At 33.1% G+C, this 14,041-nt stretch overlaps 1 long non-coding RNA gene across 1 annotated transcript; it reads right to left on the bottom strand.

Annotated features, from left to right (window-relative positions):
• Positions 1-1,181: 1,181 nt before the first annotated feature.
• LOC143083504 (uncharacterized) lies at positions 1,182-7,037 on the bottom strand. Its single transcript, XR_012980743.1, has 5 exons — positions 6,932-7,037; positions 5,490-5,645; positions 4,734-5,184; positions 4,019-4,184; positions 1,182-3,183 (listed from the first exon to the last, which is right to left on the bottom strand). It is a non-coding gene; the product is annotated as an uncharacterized LOC143083504 (long non-coding RNA).
• Between the last annotated feature and the right edge of the window lie 7,004 nt (positions 7,038-14,041).

Raw genomic sequence — 14,041 nt, forward strand, 5'->3', positions numbered from 1 at the left:
CATTTGAATATTAAGAAAGCGTGCGACTACAAAATCACAATATTGTAAAATAATGTATAAAATTAAAAATCAGAATTTTCAGTTAATATTTTGCATAGTTTTAAACTTTGATAACCACACTTTATATACACATTAAACAAACACACTACTCCTCATATACCATATCCCCGTTCTCCTTAAACCATCATCTATCATTGGACCATATACCATACACCATTACACCATACACGTTATTATTTTTCGGGAACTTTACACCATTCAAGGGCTGTACAGATGCTTGTACATGTATTAAATACGTGAGTCAATGTATTGTGAATTCACATCAGTTTGAATAATATAAACTGGTGTAAAAATTGTATTCTATGTTTCTATACATGTATGTAAGTTGAACACAACAGCAACACTTGATCAACGATGACTATGACTAAAACATTTAATGAATTATCTTATCAAAATTGATACCGAAAGCTGCTTTTAAAGTACCGATATATGCTTTAACAGTGTACTGATTATCTTTTGTTGTAGCAAAAAGGAGTATTATATGACGGAGTTTTGCACGCAAACAAATTTAAACTGCTTAAATCCACTTCATTTTCACTTTGGCTGAAAGTTGGCATATTGGCAATCATATCATATGTCCTTACTTTTATATGAACGTTAATTTCTACATTGACTTGATGTATAGGGGGAGAGTTGAAATCTCAAAAAGCATGTTTGATCCAGCTGCAGTTTTGTGCCTATCACAAGTCAGGGGCCTTTGTCCTTTGTAAGTCTTGTATGATTTTTTTTTCTTTTATATGTATGGGAGTTAAGTATGACGTTCACTGTCACTCAACTAGTGCACATTTTTGTTTAGGGGTCTGTTGAAGCACGCCTCCGGGTGCGGGATTTTCTCGCTGTATTGAAGACCAATTGGTGGCCATGGCCGCCGGCTGTTTTCTGCATTATAGTCGGGTTTTTGTCTCTTTTACACATTCCCAATTTATATTCTCAATTTCCAAAAGGTTATATTTTGCATACGAAAAAATTCTACGTAGTGATCATACCTGTCGAATAATTCCTGCAACATTTATTATCACACTATATCGGAAAAAAATATAAAAAGTTCTAGCATGATTCGTGTGATTAGAGAAAACAATTGCATGTTTTCCAATTACTAATGACAAATCATAACACAGGAATATCATTAAAAAGAAATTTTAATTTATTAAAATGAATTATATGTGCGTACTTGTATCTATTGGTTTTGTTAAATAAGTGAACTTTTTTTTCTTTTTCTTTTTTAAAGCCAAATGTGTCAAGGCAGATTATATAATTCCGAGCAACTTCTGTGTAAGTTCCATCAATAACCACTAAAAGCGTGTTCCTCGTGGCTGTCATACTGTCCCGCAGAACTAACGCGACCTCCGTTTCCTACAAATGATTGATTATGAAATCTGGATGCAAAATTAGACTTGTGATTGTTTGCAGCTGCTGGCCAACCAATAGATGTTGATGGATTATTATACCACCCACGTTGGGAATAATTATTACCCCTATGTTGCATCTGAGTTGTATCTTGATTGGAAATTTGTCCCACATTTTGCCTTTCGTCGCTATACAAATTAGTACTCCTGCTTCTTTTATCCGCAATACCGTGTGACTCAAAACCGTTGTTCCGGACACCTGAAAAACGGTGACCACGTTGATAAGATCTCTCACATCTTTGAAATTGTGAATTATTTGGCCGTTTATCTCTCAAATCAAAGGTATTTACTAGCTGATCATTATCATAATCGAGGGCTTGATTTAGATATTGATTATTCTTTTGCGGATCACCCGAATATTGCTCTTCGGTTTGATTAGATCTTTCATATCTTTGCAGTTTTTGCCGTCCATCTCTAACATTATAGTTATAATGATTTTCTAGTTGACCGTTATTTATGTCGATGGGTTGTTGCCGATCTTTGTTATAAGTTTGTCGTTCACCTGAGTATCTCCCAAATCTGTGTGAGTAATTTGGACATTCATTTCTAAAATCAAAGCTATTGCCTATTTGACTGCTATCCTTATCCATTGGTTGTTGTTGATCTTGATAATTGTTTTGCCGTTCAACTGGATATTGCTCATTAGTTTGATGAGATCTCTCATATTTTTGCAAATGTGAGATATATACCCGACCATATCTGACATTATAATTATCGCGTAATTGACTGTTATCGTTGTCGAGTGGTTGTTGGCGATCCTTATAATTATGTTGTCGTTCTACCGGATACTGCTCATAAGTTTGGTGAGATCTCTCAAATTTTTGTAATTGTGAAAAATTTGACCGTTCATCTTCGAAATTATAGTTGTTGATCAGTTGAGCATTATCGTAATCGAGTGATTGTTGTCGATTTTCTTGATTATCACGATGTTGATCAATTTTTGATTCCCATTGTTGACTTTTTGTAGGATCGTGCAAAGTGTTTTGGTGTCTCTGTAGGTCTTGCTCATGGTATCTGTCACCAATGCAACGATCCGACGAAATCGTTGATATATCAGGTGACGTAGTTTTATGGTATGATTTTTTTGTTTTTTTCTCCTTTTTGGGTTCATGTTGTGTTCTACGTAACCGATAATACAGGAACAAAAATGAAGGTTGAAGAATGAATCCCAAAATTACAACTACAAATATGTAAGGTGCATACCATTCATTTTTTGAGCATGTTACTCTACCCTTCAATTCAAGTAATGCCGGATCATCACTATACCACAAATACAGTAATAATCCATTTTCTGCATAATATACTATATAATACCATGCAAAACATTTCCCCCCACATTGATCTTGCTTGTGGCATTTATAAACATCTGATACACAGAAGCAAAATATATTTCCTATCATTCCCAAAAATAAATCCGGTTCCTCTAATACTCGAAATTTTTTGTCATCATTCCATCTTTCACATGCGCCATAAACTACTCCAACAAGTAATCGATAGAGTATGAAATACATAACAAGCATACTATACTCAGCGGCTACGAGGGCAATAAGAATAATGCGTGGTAATATCTCAGCAAACCGAGATATCCAGTGAACGAGTTTAACTAACATGCTGTCGTCTTCCATCTGTTCTTTTTTACGATGTTGATGCTTGAAGGCATTCAAAGACCAAGCAAGTCCAAGGAAAGATGTAGTCATACTAACGTAACGAAGAATTCCTGTAGAATAAAGAAAAGAATAGAATTGTTCTTACATTATAAAGAAAAGATAAACATTGTTGATATACCGAACATTGCGTACGTGCGTATTTTAAATTAAAGCAGCTAATGACATGCAAATTCGATGAATCCTGATTTGAGTTCGATAAAAAAAGTTTTCCGTTCCGCAACTCTTATATGCATTGTGTAAATGTATATCATACGAATACAATACAATTAGTATCATCAAAGGCATCAACGTTTTGCATATATCGACTTTTTCGTGTGTCATACAATGTCATTGATGTCAGCATATAATAATTCCCAGTTCAGCATGAATCTATGAATAGATAATATAATGTGTTGGTTCTGTTAGGGGAGTAAACAGTGATATATACGGGAAATTTAGACTGCCACTTAATATTAAGCTGTTCGTTCTATGTAAAGAATATTTGCCTTGCAACAACCAATTTTAGGACATCTCAGTGAGTTTGAAAGTATTTAGGCTTCAGAGAGTGTGGTTCTTAAATAACGTGATAACATCGGGTTTTTTTTATAGAAAAGATGAATTGAAGTTTGTATTAAGGAAAATATCAGACATCAAAATCAATGAAAAACCTTTGCACTCCCCATTCTAAGTTAATAAATAAAAAAAGGTCAAAGAGCGTAAAGAACAAACTTAAGGTGCTTAACTGTTAAATAGATGTACCAAGAAGCGAGCTATTGAATATAACTGTAAAGGACATATCCATAAAACATACTTAAACAGAGAGGAGATAACCCTTTTCATTGGAATGATGTTTAATGCATTCCTACTTCATACATGGTATATTGTATAACATGTATAATTACTCACGTGAATACGTAGTGTCAGTATGCATGTCCGTAATTAGAAGGTTAATTTGAATGGTTAATTGTGGAGGGACTCTAATGTAGCTTCAACCAAAGTAAGGTAAGACGAAATATACACAACCCAATCGGAGTTAATGTCAGATTTTCCACTTGCCAGAACCTGAGCATAACTACAATAACAAAAGAAATGTTTAACCTGTAAATACGTAACTGATGATTGATAACTCATTTGATATCCAACAGTAATAAATCATTTTCGAGTTTGGTTAACACATTACGATACAATGTATGGTTTACATAATGTATTTGCAGTATAGTTAAAACCAACAGAGGAACACAGCGTGATTAGAACAGCTTCATCTAACAGATTTGTAAACATCATTATACGTATCCATAGTGTGCTTTCATATTACAAAAAGATCCAATTCTAAAAAAAAGATTCATTTTGAAAACAAGTAAAAATACTGCAAACTAGAATATTTATTTTCTCAATTAACCAGTAGGATTTTTATTCGTGTCGTTTTGAACTCGCGTGTATGTTTGTAGTATGTTTTCAACATGATGAAAACCTATGCGATGTACACTGATGACCAACTAACTTGTAAATTAATGAAATGTTCATCATATTGAATATGCAGTTTGGATTTGAAGTTGACAAGTCGTGTGTATTTCTTGACTGGTATAATAGATAAACATGGCTTTTACATATTAGTACGTACATGAATGTAGGCAATAGTGCTGCAAATGGACTAAAAACGACCACCACAACCAAACCAAATATTTGGAAGCACAATTTCTCTTTCCAGGAGGATATGTTATGGTACCCACAGTCACACTTGTTGTGTTGTTTTGCAAAGAACAAAAATGCTAAGAAAAGTACTGGTGCAAAAGTAAATGCCAAAACAAGCAAACAATTAAAAAATGGCCCCACCGTCATATAGTGCAAGAACAAGAACACATCTGACAGAGTATCAAACAAATACAAGACGTATGTAAATAAAGTTATCGCCACATGTAATGTTCCTAATTTGCACGAATCATGGTACTTTTCCTTTCCAGAACAGCACATTCGATAGCAAGCTGCATACAAAATAACAACAATAACCATGCCTAGAATTGTAGTCACCATAATTAGTATTTTAAAAATGCCGCTCATTGGATTCAACGTATCTGAAAAATATAATTTTATTTAAAATTTACAAATGATCATGTTTTAATCATTACTGATAATCATAGGTATAAATGCACACATAAGCAAACTGTATATAAATAAGTAAATATTGATAGCATATTATATATGTTAAACTAACATATGAACAGATTTATAAATAGACAGATATATAGGTATATATATAAAATGTATAACATTAAATTGTTCTTGCTTTATTTTATTATATTTGTCGGTTGATTGTTTTATAACACTATGATACGAATACATTTACTCTCTTTTGAGCCAAAATTTATGATGACTTTACCTTGATCATGATAGTATACACCGGATGTCGTCTCAAAGTTCCAAAGCGGTGTGGTGGAAGCGCTATTCATGAGCGATGTACTAGTTTTATTACAGTTACGATGCCATGGCGTTATATTGGAATCCCAACCAAACTGAGTCGTCATCTCTGTCATGACTGAAATATCAAAGAATAATAACTATTATTACATATTTGTTAAAAAACGTTGGGTTTTGCATATGTAATATGCAATAACCTCAAAATTGTTCAACTATTATTGCTGCCCGGGACATTGAAAGGTAATTGGTTATTGTGCCCTCATTCAAAATGTTTCTAAATGACAGTTGCGAACAATGACGTTGTTTAGAGTAATAAGTCTGAGAATTAAGTTACAATAGCTAGTAGTAACAATATGCAACTAACTATTATCGACTTGGTCTCAGCCATGTCAAATTATTGCTTTTGTGCTTTATTATATTCAAATATAAGAAGAAATGTTACAATACATGTGTATGCTGTAAATAAAACAAAACATATGAAAAAGAGATAAACTAATTTTAGATTTATCTTTTGTAGTCATAAACAGTTTTTGTCTATTCTGCAGAACTTACACATACGATGAATAGATTATAACACCTCTTCCATATTGTATCTGGTATCAACTCTTAAACCATTTCAACCATTGCTAAATATGGGAGTCTCGGAAGGATACAAGGGCCAATATGGAAAAGGGCATGTTATAATCTACACACAGCCACATACAAATTATCTTGAAATTTCATTATCCATATTAAAAATGTCTAGCAAATAATTATTCTTGTTTTTTTTTATATTTAATTAATATTAAGGTGGGACAAAACTCTTTGAATTATATTTATTATTGTAGTTTAATTCTCATCAGATTTGGAAAAAAAAACAACACTTAAACCACTCATTTATCGGGAAAGTTTCATATGGATAGATAACATTTTGACAAATGATATTTTTAATCAATGATGGGCTGAATATTTTCTTAAGAATAGGACGTGATTAAAACGTTCAGCTGATATTAACATATTTATCTCCCTTTAATGCTATGTAACACCATAGATCTCTTTCATATTGATTTCTTTCAACTTTCCTGAAGTTATCCTTTTTCATGATGATGTATAGCAAATTATTTTTTCACGCGATTTGCAATTGCTAGACTACTTTTAGAGACATGTGTATTATAAAAAAAGGTCTAACTTTTCGTGAATACAGTCAGACCTGTTGGGTAAGAGTTGTCTTTTCCATAGTTAAAAGACTGAGGATAAACAAGTGCAAATGCATGTAATATTACGTTTCAACATATGTGAACCATATACTACTGTTTATTGAGCAGACACAATTAACTTAATTGATACTTTTAGTATTTTAGTTTAAACCCCAATTATATTAGTTCTTAAAAAGACAAATAACTTAAAAGATTTAACATTACTCACTGCTAATAATTAAAACTCTTTGCATAAGAAGCCTGTCACAGTTTTTGAACGTTTAATCTTAAAGAGATAACTCATTATCTAACATGATAGCAGACGTTCAAGTCGTTGTCCTACTTTCTGTGCAGTGATTTGCACATTAAGATGATACAACATACAGTTTAACAAATCATTACAAATAATGTACTAATGTAATTATTTACCTTTACATATGTCTAACTAATGATGCGTAGTGTAGCATGATGGATTCGTATCAATTTGGATGAGGTTGTAGAATGAATATTGTCAATACTCAAAACTAAAACTGCATATTAAATTTACATCATTAAGTGATTAAGATTTTGGGGTTTGCACTGTACTTTGATTCTATTGACGATTTTGTGTGGTTTTTATATATACAACGGAAGGGTACCAGATAAGTACTGATCTTTGTCAGGCAACTGGCAATTCTCGTCAGTAAAGATTGGATTAGGAAGCACCTGACTTGTGCGTGCTCACAACTTCAATGTTGATGTGTTATTTTTTTTGTTCATTATTTTGTACATTAATGATGATGTTAGTTTAATACATTTAATAGTTTTCAACTGTCATTTCCGACCCCTTTATAGCTGACTATGGGTTTTGTTTATTTTTAAAGGACGTATGGTGACATATAGTTGTTGATTTTCATGTCATTTGATCTCTTGTGGAGAATTTCCTGATCTTTTTATTTTCATAGTGTTACATTTACACAGTAGTTTGACTATTTAGATTACCATTCTAACGATAGATCACTAACATCCAATAAGTCCGTTTGGTAAGTATTGTTGAATGTCGTTTTGTTAGACTCCTTTGTTATGAAACACAACGCAGATTTGTGTATGATTAGTTTATTAACAACCACTGTGTCGATCCCACTGCTGGTGGAGTTTTTACTCCCCGAGGGTATCACCAGCCCAGTAGTCAGCAACTCTGTGTTGACAGAAATAATCATTGATATGGTCATAATTATAAATTAGCTGTTTACAAAAATATGAATTTTCGAGAAAAAAAAACTTAAGCCTTTCTACCTATAGACGAGTGGCGAAAGATAGCAGAGGGACATACAAACTCATCAATCGAAAACAAACTGACAACGCCAAGCCCTAAAAAAGACAAGACAAACGGACAAATTATAGTACACAAAACACAACATCGAAATCTAAAGACTAAGCAACACGAATCCCACCAAAAACTGGGGATAATCTCAGCTGCTCCGATAGTGTAAGCTTATCCTTCTCCAAATGTGACACTAATCGTGTAGCTCATGTTATTTCAAACCCGGTAAATAGTCTAGTTCGGTAGGTCTTATTTTTGAAATGGGAACGGAATCGTAGTTATTTTCCGAGGGTATCATCAGCCCAGTGGTCAGCACTTCTGTGTTGACAGGAATTGTCATTGATATGGTCATTATAATAAATTATCTGTTGACTAAACTATGAATTTTCGAGAAAAAAAAGCATTCAAACTCATAAATTGGAAATAAACTGACAACGCAATGGCTAAAAAAAGACACAAACAGCCAAATAATAGTACACAAGAAACAACATAGAAAACAAAAGACTAATTAACACAAACCCCACTAAAACTAGGGATAATCTCAGGTACCCAGGACATGCAGGAAGGGTTAGTAAATCTATCTCCGCATGTGACACCTGTCATGTAGCTCATGCTATTACAAACCCGGTGAATGATTTAGTTCGCAAGTCATATTATTGAAATGGGAACGGAATAGTAGTTACGAGATAAGTATCGGAGCATACCCGATATCATCGCTGAAACGAATATTCCGTTACGGTCAACTAGCTCGTGATGCTGCCCTTAAGATTTACGAAGAATGATTTTAGTTCACTATTCAGAACTCTGAGGTGTATAGTTTTCTTGTGAGCAGAAATCATCTATCAAGGAAATCATGATAGGAAATACAAGCCCGGTAATATCAAGAAGTAAAATTACGAAATTACTGAACTCCTCCGAGAAAAACTCAAAACGGAAAGTCCCTAATCACATGGCAAAATCCACAGCTCAAACACATCAAACGAATTGAAAACAACTTTCATATTCCTTACTTTGTTCAGGCGTTTCATTATGTAGAAAATTGAGGATTGAACCTGGGTTTCATATCTAGCTAAACCTCTCACTTATATGACAGTTGCATCAAATTCAATTATATTTACAACTATGCGTGAACTGAACAAACATGTCAACAATAGGGGTACAGCAGTCAACATTGTGTTATGATTTTATTCAATATCAAACAAACAAATATTTAACAAAACGTCACACAGGTTGATACATACACTATTTTTGTCGTTTAAAGTATGAACAATATATAGTCGATAGCTATTTTAGGCATATTATCTGCAGAATCTAAATAAAAAGTTTCCGTTGTTCTTTTTGTCGTTTGTCTTTATGTTTATTATGAATTCCTTTAAAAAACTCATAAACGTCATTTTGTATCTAATAATAATTGAAGGTCATATACACAAAGCACTATAAAATGAAAGAAAAGAATACAAAATTATCATTGAATAATAACACAATGCCGTAATGTATAAGTACAGAGCCACGTCACATGTATAAAAAAAAGTCACACGTACAAGGCGCATTTAGCAAAAATGAAAGATAATACAAATATTATAGAACAATATCACAATGACGGTATATATAAGTATAGAGCTACGTCAAATAGATATCACCAAAAACAGACAAAACAGTAAAAAGTTTTTAATTTCTGTGTCATTTTGGTCTCTTGTGGACAGTTGTCTCATTAGCAATATATCATACCACATCTTCTTTTTTTATATATATATTAATAAAGACAAATAAAAGAACACTAGTACACGTTAGTAATATAATAGACAACTTCAGCATCAGACATTATACTTAGTTATAATTTGTAAACAAGATCGTGGTACCGAAGAATTTTAGAAAAAGGACGAGATGTTCTATGGCATGCATCTGGTTCTTTAACTTTCTGCTAAGAGACTGGTTACGTCTGAGTAGGAGCTGTAAGCTCTCTAATACCGAATAAGTAAGTTAGGAAACGTATATTTCATATGCAGATGCAGTTGGTATATTGCTTCTAAGGTCGTCTTGTTTGTCATAGATTCTGATACTGAGATGACTGTGCATGTCAATTAGGAGATATATACTCCGTATTCAGGCTTTGTAAGGATGTTGCTATATAGAAAAGGAAATTTCACAATTTGGAAGCTGCAATCATCTCTTTTGTCGTCAAGTTTTGTTTCAACCGATCCTGATTGTCAATTGCTAGATGTAAGCCAAGATATGAGGCATACTTAATTGTATCTGTTGTATTCTTTATCTCTCGTCCGATGAAAAACATGCAATCAACACAATCACCAAATTTAGAATTGTTTTGTTAGAGAACATCATCTATATAGCGGAAAGTAAGGTTTGTGATACTGTTAACTTTATTTTATTCTATCTAAGAAGTTCCTGTATGAGGTCAGCCTCATAAAAATGCACGAACAATTCGGCGGCAAGTGGGACAATTGTGGGGGCTTTTCATCCGAGCGTCACTGGTGAGGCTTTTGAAGACGAAACGTTCGTCTGGCACAAACACACAGTTTTAATTCTGATATATATGATGAATTCATTTCCATGTATTATTCATCTAACTAAAAATTGCATAAAGTGAAAGAAAACGAATGTATTTTTACTTATTTCAGGTTTCCTTACGACACGTGTTTCCGGTGTCGACAAATTTATATATCAAATAATGTTAACAACTTTCAAGGAGAAACGTTGCATTTGTCTTAACGCGATCTGGTATCAAATGATGTAATTAGGTCTTTCCACCTTTCCGTGGAAAGACCTATTGAATTTGTTCTGATTATTAGGTCTTTCCACTTTTCTGTGGAAAGACCTATTGTTTTTCTTCTGATTATTTTTTTTTCTTCCGCCTAATTTTGTTCTTGCGATAAACATTTGTTTCGCAATATGTCGCTTAGATATTTTGTATATGATATCGAACAGTTTATGCGCTTTTGAAATTTACCCTGCGTAAACGAATACTTTTCTTTGTAGGAGTTATCTCCCCAAACACTGTTTTCCTTGTTATGGCATCTCCTTCGCAACCGTTAAAGATTATGACAAATTTATTTTACAAAATTGTTCGTTACATCCTCAGTAATTTTTGGCGTATTTGGATCGAAGCGATTCGAAGAAATTTTATAGGAGTTATCTATCTTTTCGGAATAAATTTGTCGGTATGTTTTTTTAACTCATAAACCGTTAACCTTATAACCCTGGAATGTTTTTATTTGAGTCCCCTGATTCCTAACTTAGAAAATTAGGTCAAGGTCAAAGGTCAAGGTCATATTTTAGATTTTCATAACCAATCAATCAATCAATCAATCAATCAATCAATCAATCAATCATGATCATGATCAATCAACCAATAATGATCATGATCAATCAATCAATCATGTTTCCGTCTCATGTGTTTCTTATAGGGTTCAACCAACCAACTAACCAACCAATCAACCAACCAATCAATCAATCAATCAATCAATCATGATCATGATCAACCAATCATGTTTCCGTCTCATGTGTTTAATATAGGGTCCAAGATCTTCTTTGTTTCTTTTTCCGTGTTTCAATTGACCCTATCCAACGTGTTTAACCAACCAACCAACCAACCAACCAACCAACCAACTAATCAATTAATCAATCAATCAATCATGATCATGATCAATCAATCATGTTTCCGTCTCATGTGTTTAATATAGGGTCCAAGATCTTCTTTGTTTCTTTTTCCGTGTTTCAATTGACCCTATCCAACGTGTTTAACCAACCAACCAACCAACCAACCAACTAATCAATCAATCAATCAATCAATCAATCAATCAATCAATCAATCATGATCATGATCAATCAATCATGTTTCCGTCTCATGTGTTTAATATAGGGTCCAAGATCTTCTTTGTTTCTTTTTCCGTGTTTCAATTGACCCTATCCAACGTGTTTAACCAACCAACCAACCAAACAACCAACCAACCAACCAACTAATCAATTAATCAATCAATCAATCAATCAATCAATCAACCAATCAATCAATCATGATCATGATCAATCAATCATGTTTCCGTCTCATGTGTTTAATATAGGGTCCAAGATCTTCTTTGTTTCTTTTTCCGTGTTTCAATTGACCCTATCCAACGTGTTTAACCAACCAACCAACCAACTAATCAATTAATCAATCAATCAACTAATCAATCAATCATGATCATGATCAATCAATCATGTTTCCGTCTCATGTGTTTAATATAGGGTCCAAGATCTTCTTTGTTTCTTTTTCCGTGTTTCAATTGACCCTATCCAACGTGTTTAACCAACCAACCAATCAACCAACCAACCAACCAACTAACCAACTTATCAATCAATCAATCAATCAATCAATCAATCAATCTGTATGACTGTTTAATCATGACAGTTTATTGAAGGAACAAACTCTCAATTATTCAAGAAAAATTGAAATTTAATATTGTTCTTACGTCACTTCTGAAAAAAAAATCCACATGTTCTCTGAAACTACAAGTACAATCGACCTCAAAATTTGCAATCAGCAGGGCATACATGTACTAAACGTTTATAAAAAAACTTGGTGCAGATATCTCTCAAAGCTTTTCCTAGAGAAAAGAAATGGCAATGCCGTAAAAATAGCTTGCTAGGTCCGTAAATCTCAGTAAAAACCTACAATAAAATGTCCGCTCCGAGTTTGAAATACTAATCTGTGTTACAAACAGGTGCTGAAAAATGTACATTATCAGAAAATAATCAATAAATGTGTTTTAAAGTTACACCGGATCAATTAAATCCAAAACATGCACTACTTGTGAACTGTCATCAAAATGTCAATTTCCTACAATGACAAAAGAAATTACATTGTGTACATTCAATCTCTATAGATGTTGTCTGTTTAACGTCCCCACCTAAAAAGAAATAAAAAGACTATCTTTTCGTTATTATAAACCCGTGTCACGTGATGTGGCGCGCGCGCTGTACCTAAAATAAAAGAAAAACTTTCCAAACTAAACATGAAACTTCTCCGGTAACAATAATATAGACCCCATACAGAAACAAACAAACAAACAAACAAACAAACACCCCCCAATTCAATTAATTTTACAGGGGGAAAGACCCCCTACAATTGCTTTTTTAAAGCAATTGATTTATATTTATTATTATTATTTTTTTTTTTTGTTTTCTTCCGCCTAATTTTTTTTCGTGCGTATTATTGATGTTTCAAAAGATGTCGCTTAGATATTTGGAATATGGTATCGTATAGTTTATACACTTTAAAAATTTACAACTGTGTAACAAAATACTTTACGTTGTAAGAGTTATCTCCCCAAACACTGTTTTTCTTGTGGCCACTACTCCTTCGCAACCGTTAAAGATTACGACAAATTTATTTTACCAAATTGCTCGTTACATTTTCAGGATTAGGATATTCATTTGGACCGAAGCTTTACGGAGACTCCATATGAGAGTTATTCCCCCTTTTCCCTTAAATTAAGTGATATGCATTTCTAAATGGTAAACCATAAGTGATAAAGACATAGAGTCTTTAGATTTGGGGTCCTTGGTCGAAAATAATAAAAATGAAGTCAAGGTCAAAGGTCAAGGTCATATTCTAAATTTTGATTTTGGCTTATTTTCATTTATTTTCAAATACCTTATGACATATCGACAAATAATTTTTCATAAATTGTTAGTTGCGACATGTCCTTACTTGTATATTTTGGTTGAAAGGGTGCGCATACAATAAATTGGAGTTTTTGTCCATCTTACATTTAGAATTACGTGTAAAGTGGTATTACTCATTAACCAAACATATTAAAGACCCAGGGTCTTATGATTTAAGGTCCTTGGTTTGTGACCTTGAAATTGAGGTCAAGGTCATAGGTTAAAAGGACGTTCTAGATTTTGACCTTTGCTTTAAATTCATATAAATACATCATAAAGCCATAGGAACTAACATTTTAAACTGATTTTTCATATTGCAATATCAAAATAGATCTTTACTAGTGGAAAGACCTACAATTGTTCTCTGAACAATTGGTT

The sequence above is a fragment of the Mytilus galloprovincialis genome, chromosome 7, assembly GCF_965363235.1.
Source record: "Mytilus galloprovincialis chromosome 7, xbMytGall1.hap1.1, whole genome shotgun sequence".
NCBI classification, from domain to species: domain Eukaryota; kingdom Metazoa; phylum Mollusca; class Bivalvia; order Mytilida; family Mytilidae; genus Mytilus; species Mytilus galloprovincialis.